Source organism: Dermochelys coriacea, chromosome 19 (genome assembly GCF_009764565.3).
Source record: "Dermochelys coriacea isolate rDerCor1 chromosome 19, rDerCor1.pri.v4, whole genome shotgun sequence".
NCBI classification, from domain to species: domain Eukaryota; kingdom Metazoa; phylum Chordata; order Testudines; family Dermochelyidae; genus Dermochelys; species Dermochelys coriacea.
In genome coordinates this window covers 7,879,705-7,904,111 of record NC_050086.2, presented here as the reverse complement: position 1 = coordinate 7,904,111, position 24,407 = coordinate 7,879,705, and the positions used below count along the sequence as shown (strand labels likewise).

General features: G+C 49.8%; 1 protein-coding gene across 1 annotated transcript in view; it reads right to left on the bottom strand.

Moving 5' to 3' along the window:
- LOC119845521 (CYFIP-related Rac1 interactor A-like) overlaps positions 1-23,892 on the bottom strand; it is a 38,441-nt gene extending 14,549 nt beyond the window's left edge. The window contains exons 1-2 of the mRNA XM_038377908.2: positions 23,665-23,892; positions 242-326 (exon numbers count right to left, since the gene is read on the bottom strand). The gene's annotated coding sequence lies outside the window, so the exon portion shown is untranslated. The remainder of the gene's footprint in view (positions 1-241; positions 327-23,664) is intronic.
- Positions 23,893-24,407: the final 515 nt, after the last annotated feature.

The following is a 24,407-nucleotide window of genomic DNA, read 5'->3' as shown; positions in this document are numbered from 1 at the left end:
TTTTCACCCACTCAACACAGTGCCTCCTATTGAAACTGAAGTGCTATCCCATGTCCATCCAGTGCCTGCTAGGGGAATTAAACTTAAACTGGTGCTCTTACATCCTGCTGAGAGGGGCTGGGCCTAGACTATCTGTGAGCTCCCACTAGTAAACATCACAACCTCCTCTCTAAGGTTGTAACCTCCTCCATTGCTGGCCTCCCAGTTGGGTCTGCTCAGAACAAGTGATGATGGTCTTTACCTTGATTTCTGATGCTTCAGTGACCTCTATGGCAGGAACTGGGGCTGTGTATTGCTCATAAATCACTTCATATGCTGGCAGAAATCTGCAGTGAGAAGGAGAGGGACAGAACATCACTGGAGGCTTCCAAATTTCAACCATCTTCATGAGTTAAGCAGTTCCCTATAAACCTGCTGATAGTGAGGGCCAGGTGTTCTTGTTGGAATCCAGGGAATGACTACCTGAGCCCAGGCCTTGCCCATTCATCCAGGGAGAGCTACCAAGGAGCTCAGTGAAGGCCTACACAAAGATCTCAGGAAAAACTGCCTGGAGTGGGTCACATGGAGGAAGATATTAGGGTAACGCCAGTTAAAATTCTGCCTCTGCAGGCCACATCATGGGGCTCCTCCTTTTCAGATCACCACCTTGGATGTGTCTCCAAACATGATACTGTCAGAGAATGATGTTCCTGTGAATCAAAGAGGTGACCCTCTGGCTTGGGGCAAGTGTTTGCTCAGGAATTAAACCCAGGATCTGTAGCTGATGACAGCTAGCAATGACTCTGTCTCTTTCACAGGCTGGCTTAGATACCAGATTCATCCTCATCACGTCGGGACCAACCCCATCACACCCTCCATTAACTCCTACCTCGGACCCTGTGCCTTCCTGGTCCTCAAGGCAGCATGGCCAATCTTTGTGACAGGGAGGGAATTCTGAGTGCGAGATCAAGTTGCAGTACAGACTCTGCATCTCTGCCTGGTTTCCATTTTGGTGCTGAGCTCTTCACATCACTATGGCAACAGCTAAAATCTCTCCTTAAGACATCCTCCCCAAACCCCATATTGAGCTCATAAGGGGCCTATTGCTCTTCTGTCTGTCGAGAGCAACAAGGGGTAAATGCCCAAGACAGGGAGTTTCTAATCATGCCGTGATATGTGTCTACAATCCAAACTTTCCTTTTCTCACCCAGGGCTGCATGGGATTTGAACTCATTTCATGATGCAATTTCCTATCAAAGACCATTTCGATTGCAAGATACACATGAAAAGGCATCAGTTACCACTAGCCCAGGGAGAAGTAATAGATTACTATCGCTGCCACTTGGCCGAGATGAGTCATGGCTTCTGTACTGGGGATGAACTGCCTTCTGCAGATGTCTAAAAACTGTATGTCAGTGAGAATGGCAGAGAGGCCTCTTCAACATCTTGTAAAGTTGCAGGCTGAAGGTTTGCAGTGTTGTAGCATCCATCGCTAAATATACAATGGGACCAAGAGTATTTTTGCCTCCGAGTCTGACCCTTATCTAAAGGTTAGAATGGAGCAGTGATCAGGAAGGGTCTTTCCTCTTTGCATTTAGAATTAAGTTGCTTCCAAAGGATCTGTGCAATCTCTCTAAAATATTGTTAACAGGCCATCAGCAGTTCAGCACAGTATCTAGGCAATTAATAAATTATCATTAAGAATGGCTACATAGACAAACAGAAGTGGATGGTAATGGACCAGTTGTCAGTAATGGACTATGCATGCTCTTTGACACTCCTTGATGTTACCATTCCAGTCTACCAAATAAATACCAGGCATCCCATAAATACCACTGCAATACTCCCATGCACCGACAAAGCAGCCCGAAGTTTGGGCCAGTCAGCTAGGAGAGGTGCAAAACTTTCTTTGGTTTTGGTTCACATGGGCTCAGAGTACAGTCATGTGGTTTAGGTTTGAATCTGCGCAAACACTCAGTGTGAAATGCCATCAGAGCCATCCCTTGAAATAGAAAACATGTGTCAGGGCTGAGTTTTGAACAGAGCTGGTTCATGGCGGTATGACCATATCAGCATTGCACCAACTAAGGGCTGGTGGCATGATGGCTGCTTAAAAAAAACCCTCCTCTTCTGAATATGACCTAATACAGGGCTGTCTTCCTGAGCCTGCAGACAGAGTGAGTCATTAGCTTGAAGAGGTGTGAAGTGGTTCCATTAATGTCTTACCTATTTACGATTGATCATTTGGCTGAAACCTTTAGCCACATGGGGATTGTGGATGGGATTTGGCTAGTGTTGGGATTGTAGCATTTTTCTACTCTGCTTCTTTTCACATGATTCCCTCCTGAAACCATAACTCAGCCCAGGATCATATGAACCATAGCAAACTGAACAGAATTTTAGGTTTGAAACCTAACTATGAACATATTGCAGAACTTGGCTCACTGAGTAAAGGATTTAAAATACCCTTTTACTTCTGTTTTCTCTTGTATTTATTTTCAGCACCATTTCAAGTTGTCAGGGAAGATTCCACACAATATGAACATAAGAAGAGCCACACTGGGTCAGACCAATGGTCCATCCAGCCCAGTATCCTGTCTTTGACAATGACCAATGCCAGGTGTTTCAGAGGGAATGAACAGAACAGGTAATCATCAAGTGATCCATCCACTGTCGCCCATTCCCAGCTTCTGGCAAACAGAGGCTAGGATACTTCAGATCATGGTTTTGCATCCCAGCCCATCCTGGCTAATAACCATTGATGGACCTATCCTCCATGAACATGTCTAGTTCTTTTTTGAACTCTGTTATAGTCTTGGCCATCACAACATCCTCTGGCAAGGAGTTCCACAGGTATGGGTATGGATTTCACTATGTTTGCCCCTTAAAAACAAGAATATGCCCTGCTCTTTTCCTAAAGGAAACTTCCCAGTCCTGGGAAGCCACTTTGCCACAGGGCCACTGATTCTTCATTCTTGCACAGCTCAGAGGGGAGCGAAGTCTTGGAGATTCTTCAGAAATTTTGGGTGGCACAGAGGAAAAAGTACAAACAGATGGAGAAAGAAGAGCTAAGCTAGAGATCCTTGCCATCCCACCATCCAGAGTGAACAGCTGGGTAGTGATGCTTCAGCAACACTCTGTCTAATTTGAGGCGGAAATACTCTTTGCACGATGTCAGTGAGATGCTAAGGCATAAAGAAACAGCTGTCATAAACTCATCAGTTCTCTCCAGAGATCCGGTCTGCAACTAGTCGCAAACCATCGGGTAGTGTGACACTCTGAGCAAACGTGCTCTGGTTGAGTCCTTCAGTTTAAGGAATTGTGTGTCACTATATAAGTGGTTTCAGAGTAGCAGCCGTGTTAGTCTGTATTCGCAAAAAGAAAAGGAGGACTTGTGGCACCTTAGAGACTAACAAATTTATTAGAGCATAAGCTTTCGTGAGCTACAGCTCACTTCATCGGATGCATTTGGTGGAAAAAACAGAGTGAGTGGTGAGCCCGAAAGCCATGACCATCGACTTCAGCAGCATCCTTTCAAAATGGAACCATACTCCCCCTTCTGGGCATGTGGGGGAAAAAGTCCTCTCCCATAATCTAGAAGCGAAAGGCGGACAGCAGAAGGCTGGGTGGACTTGTGTTGAAGGCACTGGCCTCAGTTCCTCGCCCTGCCACAGCCTCCCTTTACCTTTCAGTGTCTTAGTTCCCCAGCTGTAAAATGAAGGTCGTAGTATTTCCTTTCTCCCACCCTTTGTCTCCCTGGATTGTACATTTTTGGGGGCAGGGCCTATCTCATATTATGTGTTTGTGCAGCACCTGCCATGACGTGACCTCAAGCTCGTATGCAGCCTCTAGTCGCTACTACAGTGCAACTCACATTAAGCATTCCTATTCTTCATTCTGGAAAAGTCCAAGACACTTAAATTCACAGACTCCATTGTGAAGTGTGTGGCTTTCGTGGTATTAACGGCAGCTTGGAAGCCACGCCTATCTTTCCTCCTGCTTTTACTTTCTTTTTTCCCCTCTTTCTGTTCTCTGCTAGTTGTCCTTTTGGTAAGTTTTAACATTTTGTAGTTAATATTAGGAGAGAAAATACAGCATGTATGGGAATCAGAATGTGATAACTAGATCTATCTTTCTTACAAATTGTTTTATTGCTTATAAAATCCATTTAAAAAAAAAAGTTCTGTGTTTGTATGTCACCTAGCACAACAGCTGCTGCAATACAAATTCTCAATAGCATTCAGTGCAACTTTTTTACTTAGAGCTGGTAAAAACAATGCCATTTATCTGTGGTGGGAATCCTTTTTTTTTAATTTTTATTTTTTTTTAATTCTCCATAAATAATTTCATTTATTTATTTATTTATTTATTTATTTTTGCAAAACCCCAAAATTGTGAACAGGGAAATGTTTGCTCTTGGAAACTGGTTTTTCGTTTTGTTTTTTAAAATCAGGTTTCGGTAGAAATGTTCAATTTCTGAAACCAAACTGGTTGACTAAAACCCTTTTTTTTTTTTTTTTTAATACTGGAAACGGACCATTTTTATAAAAAGAAAAGTACTCCGTGCTTGGTTTTCCTTTGAAAAACTGGAAACCTTTGACCAAAATGAAATGTTCTGCAAAAACAGCTGAGCTGAAAAGCTATTTTTTGTCCCACCAAATATTTCAACAAAAATTGTCACCCCAGTCTAATTTGAATACGTTTCCTGATCAGAACCGATGTGGAATGTTTTAACTTCTGTCGACATCGATAGGACTTGTGCATTGTTAGCATCTCTCAGGCCCACACCTTCCGGTGCAAATCTCAAAATGCAGGTATCAAATAAACACCCAGTAATGTTAGGTGAACAGTACGCACAGATTCAGACCAGTTGCTGTCTACATCTTCCACTGCATTCAGTCCCATTGTTTTCTGACTTTCACTCCTCTTTTACAAAGGTCACTACTTCCTCTAAGGTGCTCCGAGAATTCAGTCCTGCTCTGAGAAATGACTCAGTGGGAGCAGCACTGTGGAGTCTAGGTTGGTCTCAGCAATTCTTTAGCAGCTTTCTTCAGCTTGCAGGTTCAAAACACGTTTCTTTTTTTAGCTGCCAGCCCTGCCAACTCCCCCTGGGATCTGGATTCTCTCAGTCTTGTGTATCATCACCAGTAATAATCATTCTGCCACTGGGACTAGCTTAATAATTTTCTTGATGATGCATGAGCCAGGATTGCATCCAACTCGCTCTCCTCTAGCTGTGCCCACTCTGCAGGCTGAACGGGAATGAAAAGCACTAAAAGCATAGTTTTGTCACTAGGGTCAGCAGATCTGACTGTGATGACACACAGCTGTGAAAGAATTCAGAGTAGCAGCCGTGTTCATCTGTATTCGCAAAAAGAAAAGGAGTACTTGTGGCACCTTAGAGACTAACAAATTTATTTGAGCATAAGCTTTCATGAGCTACAGCTCACTAGCTCACGAAAGGTTATGCTCAAATAAATTTGTTAGTCTCTAAGGTATCACAAGTACTCCTTTTCTTTTAGCTGAGAAAGAAGGTACCATTTGTATACAATCATCTTTTCTGTGACTACCCCTTGCTATACCGGGACATTAAATACCAAAATAAAGGCAACCACAGCTCAGTCCAGAGCCATAGAGCACGGAGATTGGGTGTTAGGCCCAGATCCTCAAAAATATGGAGATGCCTAGCTCTCATTGATTTTAATGGGAGTTAAGTGCCTTTGAGGAGCTGGGCCCTGCATCCTGCAATACTGCCTGCTCTCAGTTTCTAATTTGTCTGATGTTATCCATATGGGCATTTGGTTCCTCCCTGCTGTGAGTGAGGACAGCCTGCACCTCTGTGCTCTGCGCCTTGAAGGTTCACCGTATTTGCCTCTATTAATTGTTTTCCCACCAGAAGTCAGTGGCTTTTGGAAGCTAGCCAGCCTTTCATGGAAGGAATCCGTTCCTTTTACTATCATCTCCTTCAGCTCTTCCAGCTGACATCTGAGCAGAAGCCCCCCGGGAAAGGAATGAGCCCTGTGCTTGTTTAATAATACTGAGCCTTTACATAGCATTCAGAGCACCTCCCGGAAATGTTCTAGTTAATCCTCACAGCACCTCTGTGTGAGACAGGTGGCTGATCCCCATTTCTTAAGTGGCTACACTGAGCTTGGAAGGTGAAGTGACTTGCCCAGGCCCGTCCAGTTCATAAGTTGCGGAGCTAGGATTAGTACTTGGGACCACCTGCTTCCTACCCATGGGCTTAGTCCCCTCAGACCGCACTGCTTTCCCGCAAGCATTGGGTATGTGTCTACTCAAACGTCCTTCCAGGCAGGATGCTCGCCTTTCAGCCTGGCTAGGACGTTGGAAAGCTTGGTGAGATGAAGCCAGTGGAGGAACAACAGAAATGAATTTCGCCTATTTTTCTATGGGATTTTGTTTGCGATTTTCCTCACCTCACAAGAAGCTCCCTGTGATGAAGTGGGGATTTTCCCTTGTTTTGTGGTATGTAAGCCTATTTGAGTCTTACTGTTTTGCATGAATGCTGTGTGTGCCTCAGTTTCCCTATGTGTTGCACCAATATCTAGGTGGTGGGAATAAGCGTGTGTGATTTTTGCTGGGGCTGCTCCAGCTGCCTGCACATATGCTATTACCGCCCCTTCGTAATCTGAGACCCAGGAGGGGATGCGACCAGGTGACCCTTGGCCTGGGAAGCGAGACAAAGGCTGGAGGAGGAGCAATGGGCAGGACAGGGGCCAGTAGCATGAACTGATTTCAGAGTAGCAGCCCTGTTAGTCTGTATTCGCAAAAAGAAAAGGAGTACTTGTCAGTCTCCGCTGGCTTGGGGTGCAGGGGGAGGGCCAGAGCCCTGGCTCCCCTCCCCCCAAGATGGACTTGGCTGAAAGTCACTGATTTCTGTGCTAACACATTCTGTTCTACGCTGCGTTCCCGTCGACTAATAAACCTTCTGTTTTACCGGCTGGCTGAGAGTCACGTCTGACTGCGGAGTTGGGGTGCAGGGCCCTCTGGCTTCCCCAGGAGTCCCACCCAGGTGGATTCACTGTGGGAAGCACACGGTGTGGAAGGGGATGCTGAATGCTTCGAGGTCAGACCGAGGAAGGTTGAAGCTGTGTAAGCTTCTTCCCCAGGAGATAGTCTGCTCAGAGAGAGGAGGCTCCCGCAGAGTCCTGGCTGGCCTCGTATGGAGTAGTTCCAGAGCATCGCTCCGGTGACTCCTTGACACTCCCCTGGTACTGGTACGTCAGCTTTGAACCAAACTACAGCTATTTCCACCACCAGCTCCCCGGATTTGTGTTCTATATCCCAGGACAGCCTGAATTCCCCAGTGGGCTGCCATAGGCTACTAGTCTTTAACAAAAAGAAAAGGAGTACTTGTGGCACCTTAGAGACTAACAAATTTATTAGAGCATAAGCTTTTGTGAGCTACAGCTCATTTCATCGGATGCATTTGGTGGAAAAAATTTTTTGCATTTTTTCCACCAAATGCATCCGATGAAGTGAGCTGTAGCTCACGAAAGCTTATGCTCTAATAAATTTGTTAGTCTCTAAGGTGCCACAAGTCCTCCTTTTCTTTTTGCGAATACAGACTAACACGGCTGCTACTCTGAAAATAGTCTTTAACAAAACGCCCTCTCCAGCATGCTGTCATTTGCCACTGACCCAGGTGCAAAATGCTCTCCCTCGACCCAAAAAATCAACCAATGAAGGGTGAGTTTTATTTTTATGGGTTTTTTCATTTCTTTACAAAAAAAAATCATCACTACATTGGGCCCAATTTGTCCCTGGTGTAACTCCACTGATATTGATACAGCGATGCCAGCGCAAATTTGGCCCAGTATCAATCTTAAGGTTTGGCTACACCGTACAGTCCCTTCTGTGGCGTGTCGGGTACTTACACTGTATGCCCAGGAGCACAGGTATAAATAGCAATGTACATGGTGAGGCATTGCGTCGATGATGAGTTGAGTTAGGACACACCTGAGTCTTATGGGAGTGTAACCTACACACCCAAGCGGAGCCTGATCTACACTGCCATTTTAAGCAGCGTAGTGTCCAGCTCCCACTCTGCTGCCAGAGCCTTTCCCCGCCACAGGGAAGGACTCTGGTAGCTCCCCACTGCTGAGCCTTTCCCCACTGACGTCCCCCGCCATAGCCTTTCACTGATGCGTGTAGCTACACATCACAGTGTGAAAGCAGCCTGCTTTTCCCTGTGGGATGTAGCTACATACTGCCGCAAGTGGTGTGAAGTGTAGACATAGCCTTAGGTTCTTAGATGGTCCCTGACGCCATATTATCTGAGCTCTTCCCAGCACCCCTGTGAGGTAGGGAAGTACCAGTATCCCATGGGACAGACGGGGAACTAAGGTTCCAAGAGGCTAAGTGACTAGCCAAGGTCACACCAGATGTTTGTGGCAGAGCAGGGGCCTGAGCCCAGGTCCTAAGCTAATGCTTGAACCACTGGTCTGTCCTTCCCCTCTATTATTTACTAGAAAACTGACTGTAACTGGACTGTGTGAGACTGTTTGTTTATTTCCAATGACATGGAGCTAAATTCCCAAACACGTCTCCAAGTCATTGGTTTTCTGTGATTTATGCCTCTGTTTGCATAGGTGAGTTTTTCATCACCAACAGTCCCCACAAGTCATCAGACCCAGAGGGGAGAATATCTCGTCATCCAGAGACTGACAGCGGGTGCTCGAGCCACAGCTAGTACACGGGATTGTTATTCTTTGCTGTTTTAAAGATGCATGTTTCCAGTGAGCAGGGCTGTCATGTAGGACCAGTGTGTCCCCTGGAAAATGGTTTTTGGTAATGAGGAAACCAGTGAAGAATCGGACATCGGAGTTGGCTTCTGAATACGGCCTAAGCAACAACCAGAGTAAGGTCACCAGATTATTATAATTACTATTAATTTATATTGCAGTAGCAATCAAGAGCCTTAGTCATGGGCCAAGCCCCCCATTGTGCAAGGCACTGTATAGACACAGAACACAAAGACATTCCCTCCCCCAAAGAACTTACAGCCTATGTACAAGACGAGACAACTGGCAGAGACAGGAAACCATGGCTTCTCCTAGGGGGTCTCCCATAGCTGCTCCATTGACTTTAATGGGAGCAGCATCAGGTCCTGTGTCAGTGGCGATCCCTCTGCATAATCACCAACCTGCTAGTTGCTTGATGTAGATAGGGATCAGTGATGTGCTGGTGGGGGCATTGGTTAAAATTCCACCCCTGGGTTTTGTGGGGGTGAAATCCAGCCCCACCCCTTGGTCCCATCCCTGATCTTGATACATCATCCTTGCAGGCCAGGCTTGTCACTGGGGCCCACAGTCCCAATGGAACAGATTGCACCAAGCAGCAGGTAAGAAAAAAATCATCCCTGGGGTGGGGAGAGGAGGAACTTCCCTGCAAGCCAACACCTGGTTTGCTCAGCAAAAGACCACAGGGTGTGGTCTGGTCCTCTGAGTCAAATTCTGCTCTGAGGCACTGGTGTGAACCCATTGACTTCAGTGGCGTTCCAGATGCCGGGGACATGCAGATGGGTGTAGCTGAGGACAGACCAAAGCCCTCCCCTTATACTGCCCCCAGAGTTGCTTTCTCATTCGTTCTTTCACTCGTGGGTAAGAAGAGGCAGAGGACGCATCAGCCCTGGGTTAGGGTTTTCTGTCTTTTTTGTCTCTTTGGGCCACACCATTATTGAAAGCTAGATTTTGCATGTAACAGGCCAACTGCTCGGGTTTAATTAACACGGGGGAAGACCCGAAAGGGAAAGGGCCTAGGGTTGATGATGCAATTTGCACCCAGCTCGCCATGGCGAATAGTCCCTCTCGCTTGTTTGAGAAACACATTCGGGGAGGGGCTCTGCGTGAATGCAAGGCAGCTGCTACCCCGCCAGAGAGCCGACCTCACTGAAACTCTCAGATGGCTGCAGTGTTCTCCAGGACAAGAAGGGAGCGCTCAGCTTCTCACAAGGATCCTATTAGAAAGCTATTCCTTGAAAATAAAAGCTATTATTGTGGATCCTTCTTTGCCCCCGGGCCCTGACCCCCTCCTCTTCCTCCTAACCTCCTGGGTAAGAGGTGATGTTACACTATGCTAATAGAGATGCCAGGCTGGAATTGTAATAGAACACAGTGCAAAGGGATTTGGCCTTATTTATAGTAAAGGCTACAACGGTCTGACTCCTTATTCAAACAGCTCTCGCAAAATAAAACCTGGTTTCCTTTAAGACTAAATTACTTTTGTCCCTTCTTGGAATGTTGTGTTGCTGGAGAATTAAATGAGACAAAATCTTTAAGGTGAGGAAAATTATTCATTCTCGTAGACACTGCCATGTAGAGAGAGTTCTCGTCTCTCCCTGCAGTAAGATACCAAACCTGATGCAGCCATCCCTCATCTCTGCATGATCCCAGATGCTGTTGTAACACCCCAGGGCCAGATACTCAACTGGTGTAAACCGGTGTAGCTCCACGGTTGATAAGCCAGTTCACCCTAGCTGAGGAGCTGGCCCTAGATGTTAGGTTATGCTGTAGTAGATCCAAGGTGAGACAGATGTTTCCCAATGCCAGAGCCCCATGGGTACCATTCTGAAATACAAGGGGTCACCCATGCTACATCTCAGTGCTTGTCTCTAATGCCAAGTGTTGAATAATCCCCTCTGGGACAGATCTTTGTCCTCAGCCTGGGCAGAAGGATGGCAGAACTACAGTGCATCCTGGCACCTTCCCACTCCAAAGCACAAGAGAGCCCGGGCAAATGCCATCCTAGCCATTTGTCTGGTCCCTCTCCATGCCAAGTTATCTCAGGCAGGCTGATTTCCCTTAGTCATTTGCCTTCTGAGTGGCATTACACAGTGCGGCGGGGGGAGCAGCAGAGTGGCGCTGTATGTGAATGGAGAAGCTTGTTCCCAGGTTATCACTCTAGCCCCGTTTTTGTTCTCAGCAGCCCACGGCTTCTTTCCTGTTCTCCCATTAGCAGGTTTCTGGGAGTCCAGCTCCGTATCCATTGCCACCGTCTCAACTGCAGCACCGTTGGTACCATTGCTACCAGCGCCGTCAGCCTTCAAACAGATATTCACACCTGCCAAATAATCAGCCACTCTGGCATTGCTGCCACCACTTCCAGCCTCATGAGTCTCCTCGACCCCAGTATTAGCTCTGCCAACACCAGCTCCCCGTGGTGGGTGGTTCGACTGCAAGCCGCACTTTTGAATGCCTTAATGAGCACCTCACTGCCGTGGTGACAGGGCGCTCCATAAGCTAATTAAATAAATAACAAATCGCCGGCAAGGTGGCAGCTCCGCATAGATGCTTGTTAATTAAGGGCAGTTTGGAAAGTGCCCTTTTTGTGCACTGTTGTGGCTGGCAGGCCAGGCAAAAGAACCCCTGTGACAGCTGCTTTGGAGCCCCCTAACAGGACGTGGGCATCTGCACTGTACCCGCAGGGCTTTGGCCTGAAGGGGGGCAGCATTCCCAATTGAGGGCACTGGGCCGTAGGCAGTCTGGAGCAGCTGCCCTCCACCATCAGGAAGAGCGATTCTGTGAAACAAACAGCCGTGAGTGTTACCTTGAATGAGGTTAAATCGAATTGACTCTGATTCCGTTTCCTCATGTTTGCACATGGGGCAAGGGCATCAGCTGCCCAACAGCCTGATTGCCACTGCTCCCAAACCAGCATAACCTTCCTCCTGGGCACCTCAACCACTCTCATCCTCCTTGCTAACACCGCCCCATCAGAGACGATAGCGCCACCCAGTTCCCACCACCATGACTGCCAACACTTCCATCACCATGATTATCAACTCGGGTACCGCCCATACCATAACCACGGTCAGTTACCCGAACAAACTGCCCATACCCAAGTGGAAAGGGACCTCTTCCACATGTGAAGACAGCTCAATAGCCTGGACACAGACATGCAACAGGAGAACTGAAGGAATTCAATGGAGAAGCAGAGCGGATGGGGAGTAAAAATCCAGGCCAGCATTTTCACAGCTGGGCCCCTTAAGTTAGACACCTCCACCTGTGTTTAGACACCTAGATAATTTGATTTTCAGAGGTGTTGCACACCAGTGGGAGCTGCCAATGTCCTGCACTGCTGAGAATCAGGCCACTGATTTAGGTACTTGAATATAGATTTTGGTGCCTCTCGTTGTTTATTTATGGGGTGCCTGCAATAGGGTAGGTGCTTTTCAAACACTAAAGAAGGACAAAAAGAAAAGGAGTACTTGTGGCACCTTAGAGACTAACAAATTTATGAAGTTGACAGATTTCCACTCTATACGGCTAAATTCAGTGTCTTGCATAATGACAGGTTTCAGAGTAGCAGCCGTGTTAGTCTGTATTCGCAAAAAGAAAAAAGGAGTACTTGTGGCACCTTAGAGACTAACAAATTTATTAGAGCATAAGCTTTCGTGAGCTACAGCAAGAGTTTGCCACAACATACTAGGCTCCAGAAAAGCCACCACTGTAACATCTCTCCTCTGTTTTTTCCACCAAATGCATCCGATGAAGTGAGCTGTAGCTCACGAAAGCTTATGCTCTAATAAATTTGTTAGTCTCTAAGGTGCCACAAGTACTCCTTTTTTCTTTTTGCGAATACAGACTAACACGGCTGCTACTCTAAAGAAGGACAGTCCCTGCTTCGAGGACAGACAAGTTAGACCCTGGTCAGAGAAAGGGGAACAACAACAGGCAATTTATATACCGGTCAGTTTGATTCACCATAAGCAGCACAGCCGAAGTGGGTCTTTAAGAGGGATTTAAATGTGGCCAGGGCAGGAGCTCCATGGATGAGTTCTATGCAAAGGGGATCAGGTAGATCTAAGTTACGGCACCCGACTTTGAGAAGGCTGATGCTCTCTGACCCTGTCTTTTCTTGCAAGGAGGAATACCTGAGGGGAGAGACTTTGGAGGGTGACTTTTGGCCATTGCAAAGCACTTAATTTCTTTGCAACCCTCCATGGTACTTGGCTCCAAATGTTCCCCACACCCTGTTCTGTTAGGACTAAGAACTGGCCTGAACTGCAGCAGTCATATCCTGTCTGATTCGGATCAGGTCACTTGCTGAGAATGGTGCTTAACAAACCACTCTCCAACCAGCCAGTAGTCTCGTCTCAGGAAAGTCTTTAGCTGGCCTTCTACTTTTGCTTTCTGAATGGCAGACACCATGTAAACAAACCACAAGCGCAAGAAAAAGTGTGAGGTCTCTGTTTCAAAAGAGCAAGTGAGGCTAGAAAAAGAGCCCCGCTCTTTCCTGACGTCTGCAGGATGTACCGGGTGGTTGGAAACAAATGATGCGCTTTGCACTCCCTGCCAACTAACCATTTCTAACACGGGTAACTTTCAGTCGTGCCAGTGACACAGTATTCACACTTCAACTTTGAGACTGCAAACCAGATGCCAGGGTGAGGGGTGCATTATAAAACCGTGATGGGTGGGTGGAGGTCCTCCATCGCTGCCAATCTTGTCATCTTTTCTTCCTCTCTCTTTTCCATTCTCGCCCTTTCTTGCATCTCCTTGAGTTGCAGTTCCAAGGTCACTTAAAAGTGCATGAGTGAGGAAGTTGCTTTAATTACTGTGCTCTGAATTGCCAGCCAAATAGCTGCATCCCTCTAGCTCCCACCAGACACCAGTATACCCCCAAATACCTAGGGAGCATGTCCTCAGGGCTGGCTTACAGGTTTGTGAATCTCTCTGCCAAACAACACATGCCAGAACCCCATCTTTCCTGAGTATGGACTCCCCCAGTTGTGCATGCTTATGACATCCCTCCAGCAGCCTCTTTGTCTACTCTAGGGTCATCCCCACAGCCTGATGTGGGGCTCTGCATCTTCTGGTAATGCCCCACACCTTCCAACACATGGATAGGGCAGCCAAGAGATCGGGCCAGTCTTTTCCAAACAGGGACTGATGGGACTCCAATCTCGATGGTGGCTAAGTAGCCCCCTGGCATTGATGAGTGTCTAGATGGTTGGATCTGGGAGTGCATGACTTTGTTTTTTCTCCCGGTTCAGGCACTGACTTCCTATTATTTTACGTCCTAATGTGAACTGGTTGTTTTTTCGGCTGATCGGGTCAGCCTTCCGTGGTTGATTCTTTCCACCGTGCGTCCCAGCTGTGTTATGGTAATCGCATGTCCTGGGAGTACTCAGTGAATGTTTCCTGTACTGTCATCCTAGGGAAGAGATTCTCTGCAGCGGATTTCTGGGCAGCCAACTGGATGATGAGCAAATTCGACTGAGGAGCTTCCCGATCCAAAGCTCATTGTAGTTATTACCACGGATCCTAACCATCTTGCCTCCGAGACATGACCAGCCTCAGAGATGTAGCAGGGCTAATGGGAAAGCAGATATTGAGCCTGTGATCCATCAGAAACGGCCACACTGACCACAAAGTAACGCCAGCTGGTCCAGCTTTCAGCACTGCTGGTCACCAAGGCCCAGAGTCTCAAAAGCATTTAGACAAGTTTCAGCATAGCAGCCGTGTTAGTCTGTATCCGCAAAAAGTTCACGAAAGCTTATGCGCAAATAAATGTGTTAGTCTCTAAGGTGCCACAAAGTACTCCTTTTCTAAAAGCATTTAGGTGCCCAATTCTAGTGGGAGCTAGGCACCCAAATACCTTGAACAATCTGGATCCAAGAGCCCACCACCCCTGCGCTTCCCTTGTTCTGCAGTCTCCTCTTGCAGAGGGTCATATTCACGATCCTGGCTTTTCTCATGAAGGCCAGTCTGTGGTATCAGCCCTCCCTACCTAACATAACATCTTTCATTCAGAGACCACATCCTCCCTTGACAACTTCATTCAACAGCCACTATAAAGCTGCAGACCCCAGGCATAGAGCACATGAGCAATGGGGACATGTCTGTCTTGTGAGTGGGTCTGAAGCTGTGGGAACTCCCTTGGAGGAGGTGAGAGATAACCACAGATCTCAGCTGTCCCAGTGACATGCAATGCTAGCTGCTGTGACCAAGCCTTCCAGGCAACACCTCCCGCAGAGGTTCTAAATACCATTTCAAAGCTTTTCCAGGTGCTCCTGGAGCAGGGAGGAATCTAGACCAGGTGGAGGACGTTCGTGCATGTAAATGTTGATTTGCATGGCACGCCCAGATGCTGTGGGGAGGAACATGGTATACACAGGTAGACAGATGTCACCAAATGGCTGTTGCGTACCCCTTGTCTTCTTGTTGGATCCACCTGTTGTCTCTCATCTTCGATTGCCAGCGCTTTGCGGTAAGGGCTGTATTTTTGTTATCTGCATGTACAGCTCCTAGTGCGATGAGGCCTTATCCCTGTAGGTGCTACCACAATACGTGGTGATAACTTTCACTTTCTGCGGAATTGGGTTGGATTTGAACTAGCCACATAGGGGGAAGTTTCCATGTCCCCCTCTGGTCCCCTGAGCGCCATCTAGTTCCTCCATTTAGGGTCCTTTTTTGTCCATCCTTGCACAGCAATTAAGTTCTGTGAGCCTCTGCCTCAGGTTGCCATGACAAACTAACTTACCACCCCAGTCGTGGTATTTTTCTGTCTGTGGCTCGCTACAGAGTTAAAATAACCTGAAAAAGAACAGGGGTAACACGCTGCTACTCTGAAACCTGAAAAAGAACAGCCGTCTCTTTGTCAAATTAGAAGCCAGTGCTGATATTCGGAAGCACTAAATTAATGGGAACCTTAAATCTCCAAGCAGCCCTGTTTTTTGTTGTTGTTTGTTACATCAATACATCCACAGGCCCCATAAACTGTCTGACACTCCTCGTTAAACCGTAATGCAGCATCTGATGATGCACGTTCTGTCCCTGTCCCGGGCCCGGCCCTAAGCGCTCTGTTTGAAGCTATGGGGGTGGGAAGGGTATTGCCCACTCTTTTCTTCAATCCCTGAGCAAGGGACAAGGGCTCAGCTCCTGCAGAACACGCGCATTTTATCTCATAAAGTGATAGAAGAAGCCCTGAGGGTAAATCCAGGATTAGCGAAACTAGAGAGCTGGACAGCTTGGTTCCAAGGAGGTTTGTGGTGTGTGCACGGCCTGCTGGATGGCTTTGGAGTATAGGTAGGGGTGTGATGGGACTAGTGGCTTCTCTGCCGAGTTTTTTTTTTTTTTACATATGGATTATTTCTTATTTCTCTGTTTTAAAAAATATATAAAAACCCCAAACCGCTTCATTAAATAAGCCAGAAGCCCAGAACGAATCCCCAACTCCATCTGCTCCAGGAGATTTTAGTGCCCTGCTGACATGGAGATGAATTCCCCATCTGGAATCTCTCTGCGCGGCTCTGGTCGCTTGCAGTGTGGGAGCTGTCGGTGCAGGGCTGGACTGCTGATTAACGCCTGAGCAATTGTCCGAAGGGGCAGGGCTAACTCCGTTCTTACAAAGCCAACCAGTTCTCTGCCTCAGCGAGAGCAACTGGGCACGCCAAGCTTTTACCTAGTTTATGCCAGGTGCTTTGGGTGCAGCCCTTTTCTCTCTTCCCATCCCAACATGTCCAGCTTTTAATGGGTTTTATGTGGCAGAAACCAGAGTTGAATAAATAATGAGCAAGGAATAATTTATGAGCCATATTCAGCTTCTTTTATCCACCATCTGATGGCAATTCCCTCCAGCTGATTCCATTAAAGCCTCTTCAATGGGTTTGCTTTCTGGACCAAATACAGAACAGTCCAAATTCCAGCTTAGCTGGGATTGGTAAAAAAAGATTGCATGGGGTTGTTTCTCTACTCTGATTGGATCAGCAGGTGAATGGTTCTGTAGTGTATATGTACATGTGCAAATTTAAAATTTGGTGTCTGCAGGTACTCGTGCACATGGCTTTGAAATGCCCTTTCCATGGACCACTTTTGCCAGTAAAATTGCTCAGATGTTTGCCTAAAAAAGGGGAGCAAATGCAGCTGAAGCGAATCCCTTTTAAAGGTTCGAACAAGCATCCATGGAACCAAATGTCTGCAGTATCTCTCTCCCCGTAAGAGAGGCAAGGAGCGTTCTTGGAATGGGTGGATTTCTTGGAAACCCCAATCCAGTGCAAACCAACTATTGTTTATTGGCAGTCAGGCTGCATGACCAGAGTGGTCCCTTCTGGCCTGAAAAGTTAAAGTTGTTCTCAGCACTTTTTCCTAGTCCTCTGACCTGTGCAATGCTGCTTTGGTTTACTTGTTTCCCTCCTGGCAGCCTTTGGGCTTGAGTGTGTCCCTTCCGCAGAGCGGCTAGGTGTCAATCATTTGAAGGGTGTTAGGAAGGAAGGTACAGTGAATAGGAACAGCTTGGTGATACTCTGGCGGTTCTTATTCTGTGCAGGGCTGATGGGAGGGGAGGGTAAGGGGGGACAATTGGACTGAGGCCTCAAGCTCAGTTGCCCCCCCCAAAACATCTGTAACTGAGGTGAAATGGGAGGGGGTTGGGCTCCAGCGTACATGATACGCGCGCAGCCCCCAAATTTTTCTCAACGGGCCTGTTTCTGTGGCTCTGCTGCATGCAATCCTAGGGCAGTGCGAAGAGATGAAGCAGCAGCAGGAATGTTTTTTCCCTTTACCATTGAAATGTCTCTTCAGCTTCTAGCAGGCTCTGGTCTCTCCTCAGGGCATTGCTCTTGGTTGCCGTTCTTTGATCTAAGGCCACCAGAAACCAGAGCCTAGACTCAAAGGGATTTAGGCTCCGAACTGATATTCATAGATATTCATAGAATATCAGGGTTGGAAGGGACCTCAGGAGGTCATCTAGTCCAACCCCCTGCTCAAAGCAGGACCAATCCCCAATTTTTGCCCTGGATCCCTAAATGGCACCCTCAAGGATTGAACTCACAACCCTGTGTTTAGCAGGCCAATGCTCAAGCTACTGAGCTGATGGAAGTTAAGATCCTAAATACTTCTGACAATCTGCGCCCATGTGTCCACATGCTGTCTACGTCCCACTCACTGGCTTTTACATATGCAGAGGGGTGCTGCAGGAATCCAGGCTCTAGCAAGATCCCCGATGTATAAATAACAGTTTAAAAGGCAAAGGTGAGGGGGAAGAATGGTCTCGTTTAACGGTCCTTCCACACCGCAGAGCAATTACTCTCCCTTGAATGATTTTAGGCCCAGTCAGTCTCTCCCGATTCCCGCAAGGCTCTGGAAGGAACGTGGGGCTTGCTCTCCGGAGCCTGTATACAATCCCCTCTGGCTCGGCTCTGCCTGCCATGGTGGAGTCCACTGCCGCCTGAGGGGGTTTAGTGGATTCATTGTCTCTTCTGAGAGTTCTGTCAGGCTGCCTCCAAAATGTCTGAGATGGGAAGTGAAGGAGATAAAGCTAGGAAGGCAGGGAGGGAAGATTCACCCCAATATTTGATCCTCAAGCACCAAAACCCCATGTCTTTTCCAGCAGAGTGTTGCAAGCTCAGGCAACCCCGACCTCAGCAAGGGTAGCGGAGAAGCTGGGTCTCAGAGTAGCAGCCGTGTTAGTCTGTATTCGCAAAAAGAAAAGGAGGACTTGTGGCACCTTAGAGACTAACAAATTTATTTGAGCATAAGCTTTCGTGAGCTACAGCTCACTTCTTCGGATGCATTCATCGGAGAAGCTGGGGTCTGCCTGAGTGAAGCTTGTGGGGAAAGGTCAGCCGGGCTGGAGCGCCAGCTTCCACTCCAGATGCCAAGTGCCCGGGGACAGCTGCAGAATAGGGCAAGTAGGCAGGAGAGCGCAGATAGAGCTGTCCGAAGCTGCTCTGCGCCCTCCCACCCTCCGTCCCCGGTTATCTTCAAAGGCTGTCTCTGCTTCTGCTCTGTTGTCTGCCTTTGGGTGTCTACTACATCCGAGAATCCTCCTGGCTGGCCGTCTCCTTTTGAAGCACGGCAGCAGCCAGTGCTAGGTTCTGGGCACGGCAGGGGAGTGGAGGCTCCAGCTGCAGATGACAGAGCAGAAACCAGGAGGAAGGAGTGATCTATGGTGGGGATGGAGCTGTTTATGGAGCTGGGTGCCTGGGAGGGGCAGGAGGGGCCAGCCCTCTCTTTGGCCTGGATGCCAGGTAAGGCAGGTCCTGCTCCTGCTTATGGGTGGTAGGAGTGTCTCTGATGGTAGTGTTGGGTGGGGGGCATCTCTGCCTCTCAGAGAGGAGAATGAAACCCCCAAAGAGGGAGAGTTCTCGGGGCCTGTGGCACGTGGCTGTCAGCTGAACAGGTCTGCTCTGCTCTGCCCCGTAGGTGCTGCTCCCTGCTAGGGGATATAATACAGGGATGGGAGTGAATTGCTAGGTCAGGCACACAGTGTGCAGAGGACACTGTGGAAGGAAAAGTGCATTGGGCTAAATCTTTTTACAAGTCCCTGCCTCTGAAATCATTGCTTAATTTACTTCAGCGGTCGAGCTGAGGCTTTGCCATCTGTGGGGAACACTTCTCGGAATCAAAATTGGGAGCTAGGACTCCTGGGTTCTGTTCCTGGCTTTGCCACTGAATTGCTGTGTGATCTCAGCCCAGTCACTTAATTTCTCTGTACCTCCATTTCCTCAGCTGTAAAATGGGTATGAAAATACTTACTGAGGGGTGCATCTCACAAGACTGCTGGGAGGTGTAATTAATACATCCTTGCTAAGCACTTTGAGGCCCTCAGGGGAAAGGTAAGTAACACAAGCACCAGGCATTGGTAATTAGCTACAGAACTGCATTATTTTGTAACTTATTTTCAGAGTCCATGATCTAGATCTCACAAGTGTCCCACGGTTTGTACTGCTGGCTGATCACCAGCATGATGAACGGAAAACCTACCTTCTGGGCTGGTGGGGGCCCTGCTGTACCACCCAGCGCCCTTCTCTGTTCTCCAGCCTCACGCGGAACAGGCCCCGGAACTGAGTGTTTTGTCTCTGAGGTGAAACGTTTTAAATCCACACATGCATATTTAATGCCGACTTGCGCCCGAGGGACAGGCAAGGTGGTTTAAAGGGATGAGGAGATGCACGGACCTGCCCTTCAGTAACCACGCTGTGGCTTGTCTCCACAGGGCTTTCCAGGGAGCGAATCAGCGCAGGCCCGAGCCGATGGGCTCCATTATAGGGCAAGAAGCGGACTGGTTCACGGTGTCTGGGTGCAGCACACAATGGACAAAGTGGAGTGGAGAAAGACTCATGGAGGTGCACCAGTGGTGGGGGTCAGAGTAGGCCAGTGCAGCCCCAACGGAGTCGGGCAGATCAGAGCCATATGAACAGAAGGCCGAGCAGGGGGATGTCAGTGCGGCCCCAAGACACGGCGCTAATTCAAGGGCAATGGTGAGTGCAGAGGAGGTGCAGAGAGCCCCAATCCAAGAGCAGTATGAATCAGAGGAGCTCTGCTATAGCAGCGTACGGACTCGACAGGAGCAGCCCAAGGGCAATATCGACTTGGCTGGCTCAGTGCAAGCACAGTCCGAGATCCTATCCTTTGTGCAGGTGAATTCAGTGCTGGTGAAAGGGGCTAGGCTGGCAGCCCCAGACTGCAGCATGGGAATTTCCAGAGGAAGCGTCACGGAGCTGGCCTGCTAACGTGTCTCATCAGGTCAAAGCAGGGATGGGACAGGAACTATTGAACTACAGGCATCCGAAAGTGGCCAGGATCTAGGACGGACTGCATGGGGATCAGGTCAAGGGCAGTATGATGGTGGATCTACTAGAAAAACAGCTATAGCACGAACTGGAAGTTTCCAGACTTCATCGAGTACAGTCGAGGCTAGATGCAGCCAGCACTAACGCTGCCCAGTAAACACCTGCTCAGCAGAGACTTGCTTTCCCTTCCTCCTCCCTTCAGTGCACTGAATGTGTCTGACAGGAGCTGCATACAAATATGGGGGAGGGGAACTGCCCAGCTTAGGGAAGGCTATGGCTGTGGGGATGAGTGGGGAAGACCTATCGCCTGTTCCCCAAGGGGCTGTTCTGAGTAAGATCCTGAAGTTGGAGGCATTTGGGGTATGATTCCCCTTCAAAGGGAAGCAGTGGGAGCCAAACTGAGTTTGGAGATGTTTTATCCAGCCACGCCGAATCTTCCTCCCCCCACACCCTCGCCCCGCAATGCTCAAGGACCCAGAGATGACAGAAGAGCAGATGCAAAGGATTTCAGTTTTTCAAGAGCAACCTGGGAGATGCTGGTGGTGCCCCCGAGTCCTCCTCTCCCTCTGTGCCCCTTTGAGCTCCAGGGAATGGGGCAGGGCATCCCAGCTGTACCCGTGAAGTGTGTGTGACCCTGCAAAGTGCAAAGGAGCAAGCTCAGCAGAGGAGCCCAAGATGAGCCAGGAGGGCAGCATGTGAGCAACCCCCTTGCAGACAGAGTAAGCCCATTACACATCCGATTGGAAGCAATTCCTAGATAGGCCACTTGGAACTCAGCTGACCTCCTTCCCTCTCCAGTCCATCCCTGGTCAGTCCCACTCCCTCCAGATCTGCTAGGGGAAATGGAGGCACTCAAGTGGATCCCTGCAAGCAACAGAGGCCTAGAGTCTACTGGGCTTGCCCCACTCTTCTAGAGCAGAGCTGCAGCCATAGCTCACCCTAATTGGCATTCTGGGAACTGCTTCTGGAATCCCTAATGCTGCCACCCCCTACTACATCCTGCCTCACCTAGGACCAGCCTCTGTCCAGGTGAGAGGTGGCAACAGCCCAAGGCTTCGTCTATAACAGGGGTGGCCAAACTGTGGCTCGTGAGCCACATGTGGCTATTTTACCATTAAAGTTGGGCTTAAGGAGCCCCACACGCCCTCCCATTCTTCACCTACCAGGCTGGTGGGGGAGGGAGCTTAGGATCTCTGCCTTGCAGCAGGGTGGGGTGGTAGGGGCTTCTGCCCAGCCAGGGAGGGGGGTCTTGGGGCATCAGTCCTGTGGGGCACATCTGCCAGGGTTCAGGGCTTCAGCAGGAGCAGGGCTGAAGCCCCAACCCCTGGCTCCCAGCAGGTGTGCCCCGGCTCTCGAACTTCTGAAGATTGTCATAGGTGGCTCAGAGGGCCAGTAAGTTTGGCCACCCCGGTCTATAATATTCCATCAAAGCACCCTGATGTGGACAGACCCTCCTTTCCTGGCAATCTTCATGTTCATTCATTGCTGGGCTGCACATCCTCCCCCTGGACTGACTGCCCTGTCCCAAGGCCAGTGAGCACTGCTCCCTCAGTGGACCACCTCTGTCTGGAGAAACCCCTGTGCTGGGATGGGCCAGAAACGCAACTATGTTCTTGTCCTTTAGGGACCCTGACTTAGTTGCATGTAGTTTTGGTCTGTGTTGCTTTCTTGCTGGTGCTCAGGGTAGGTGGTGCATTGAGCCTGAAAGCCTGCATCATTGAATTTGAATCCGACTCCCCTGTATCATGCCAGCAAGCTAAGCCACAGAGGATACCTAGGTACCAGAATGCTGGCGCATTCCCACCAGACAGCACAGAGAAGAGAATCTACAAGCCCCAAACCCACTGGAGAAGTGGAAGCTCCGAGTGGCCTGATCCCCTCCCCTATGCCCAATGTCCCCCCACCCAGATCCCATCAAGGGCAGAGATAGATTAACCCCAGGCAGGCCTCCTCCTTCCCAGGTCTTGTTTTGCAGGAGATTAATAAACACTCCTTGGAAGGCAACCTGGGAATGAATTTCACTGCATTCCCTGAAATTCTCTCTCACCCCTCCCAGAAGCTGTCTCCATTGTCCAATTCTCCAGGCCAGCCAGGACCCAGGCACTGGCTCAGAAGAAGGCATCACAACAACAGCTGGAAGTCACCCTCACCAACAAGAAGCCACTTTGATCAAGAGAAGGCAGCTACAGACCAAATATCTCCTGACACTTTGGGAGATGGACACTGGGCTCTATTGTGAGGGGAGTGGGGCGGGGGCATCTCTGGGTCCTGGGAGTTGTGATCTCTGGGAGATGCCAGAAGCGGGAGGTAAGGTAACAGGGATGGGCACGATGTCACCCTGTTCCCTTGTCCCCAAGCAGGCAGCTCACACTTTGCTTGACAGCAGCACCCTGGTGGGTCTTGCACTCCCTTGGCCAGAGCAGGTGAGGGGCTATGCTCCTTGCAGCCAGGCCACTGGTACCTCCATGCAGCCTCCTTCCCAGCCCTTCTGTGAACTTGTGGCAAAGGCCATGTGGACCCCAGAGGAGCTGCTCGGGCCCCGGCACAGCCGGAGAGGGAGAGGGAAAGCTGGCCCCCCAGCCAGGGAGCCCACCCTGTGCCTCAGTGCCAAGCCGGGCAGCAGCGCGCTTGCCTCTCTCATTGCCTGCTACTGCAGGAGAATTTACCGCAGGGGAGCTGAGGAGGGAGATGTAGTGCCCAGCTGCCGGCAGTGGGGGATGCATCGACCCCCAGCTCGCAGAGGAGACCCCCCTCCTTCTTGGAGGGACCCGTTGTGTGCAGGGGGAGGAGGGGGACCCAGCTTGTCTGCAAAGAGCACAGACCCCCCCCCACCCCCAGCCCCTCCATGCCTGGCATGGAGTCACCTTCAGCTCCCACCCAGTGCAGGGGCAGAGCAGCGCAAACAGGGCAGGCTGGGAGGTGGCGAGCCTGGCAGCGGTAGCCGTGGGGAACACAGAGACACCCCCCCCCGCTGCAAAGAGACTTGAGGGGCTCCATGGAGGCAGGAGTCGGATTGCTGAATAGGGAGACCAGGGGAGCTGTCCTGCTGCTTTCCAGGGGAGCCCGCAGCAGGCAGCTTCCTGCGGGCTCTGCACCCAGCCCAGCCTTGCTGCCCCCCACCCCTTGTTTCCTTCCCTGGCACTCACCGCTCGCCAGCCCGGTGCTCAGGGAGAGGCAGCCGCGAGGAGGGAGGCTGGGTCCCAGGTCCCTGCAGAGCCCCGGAGGAGTGAGGCGCGGCTGGGGAGCTCAGCTGCCCCGGCCCCTGGGTGTGTGTGAGCGAGCGTGTGCCTCGCTGATGAAAGCAGGCTCAGTGCAGCAGCTGCTGCTATCAGTAGAAAATGCATCACAAAGACCACCATAGACCACTGCTCCCCCCCCCAAGACAGCCGTGACGTCTAAAGTGCAGGGAAGCCAGGGCCGTTTAACCCTCTGCTTGCCAGGCTGCCCGTGCCTCGGGTCCCGCTGCGCTCTGGAGAGCCCGGCGCGGGTGGGGGAGCCGCAGGGCATTAGGAGCCGGGAGACCCATTTCTCAATGCTCTCCTGCCCCTGCTAGGGGTCTGCCAAGCTGGCTCACTAGCTCACAGCTCAGTCTGCCTGACCCTTGTAGGGGGCCAGCTCTTTCTTTCCAAGCCCCGGCTGTCAATTTGTCTGGCAACGGATCTAGTGGCTGGAGCACTAGCCTGGGAGCCAGGCATTCGCCTCGCAGCTCTGCCCCCGACCTGCTGCGTCAGGCCAGGGGAGGCATGTCATCTGCGTGCCCCTCTCGCACATGGGCCAATCCTGCTTAGCTCCATTGTAAGGGCTCCAGGGCAGAGACTGCCTCTCACTCTGTGCCTGGTGCAATGGAGTTCCCATCTCCGCTGGAGCCCTGGACACTGCTCTGACATAG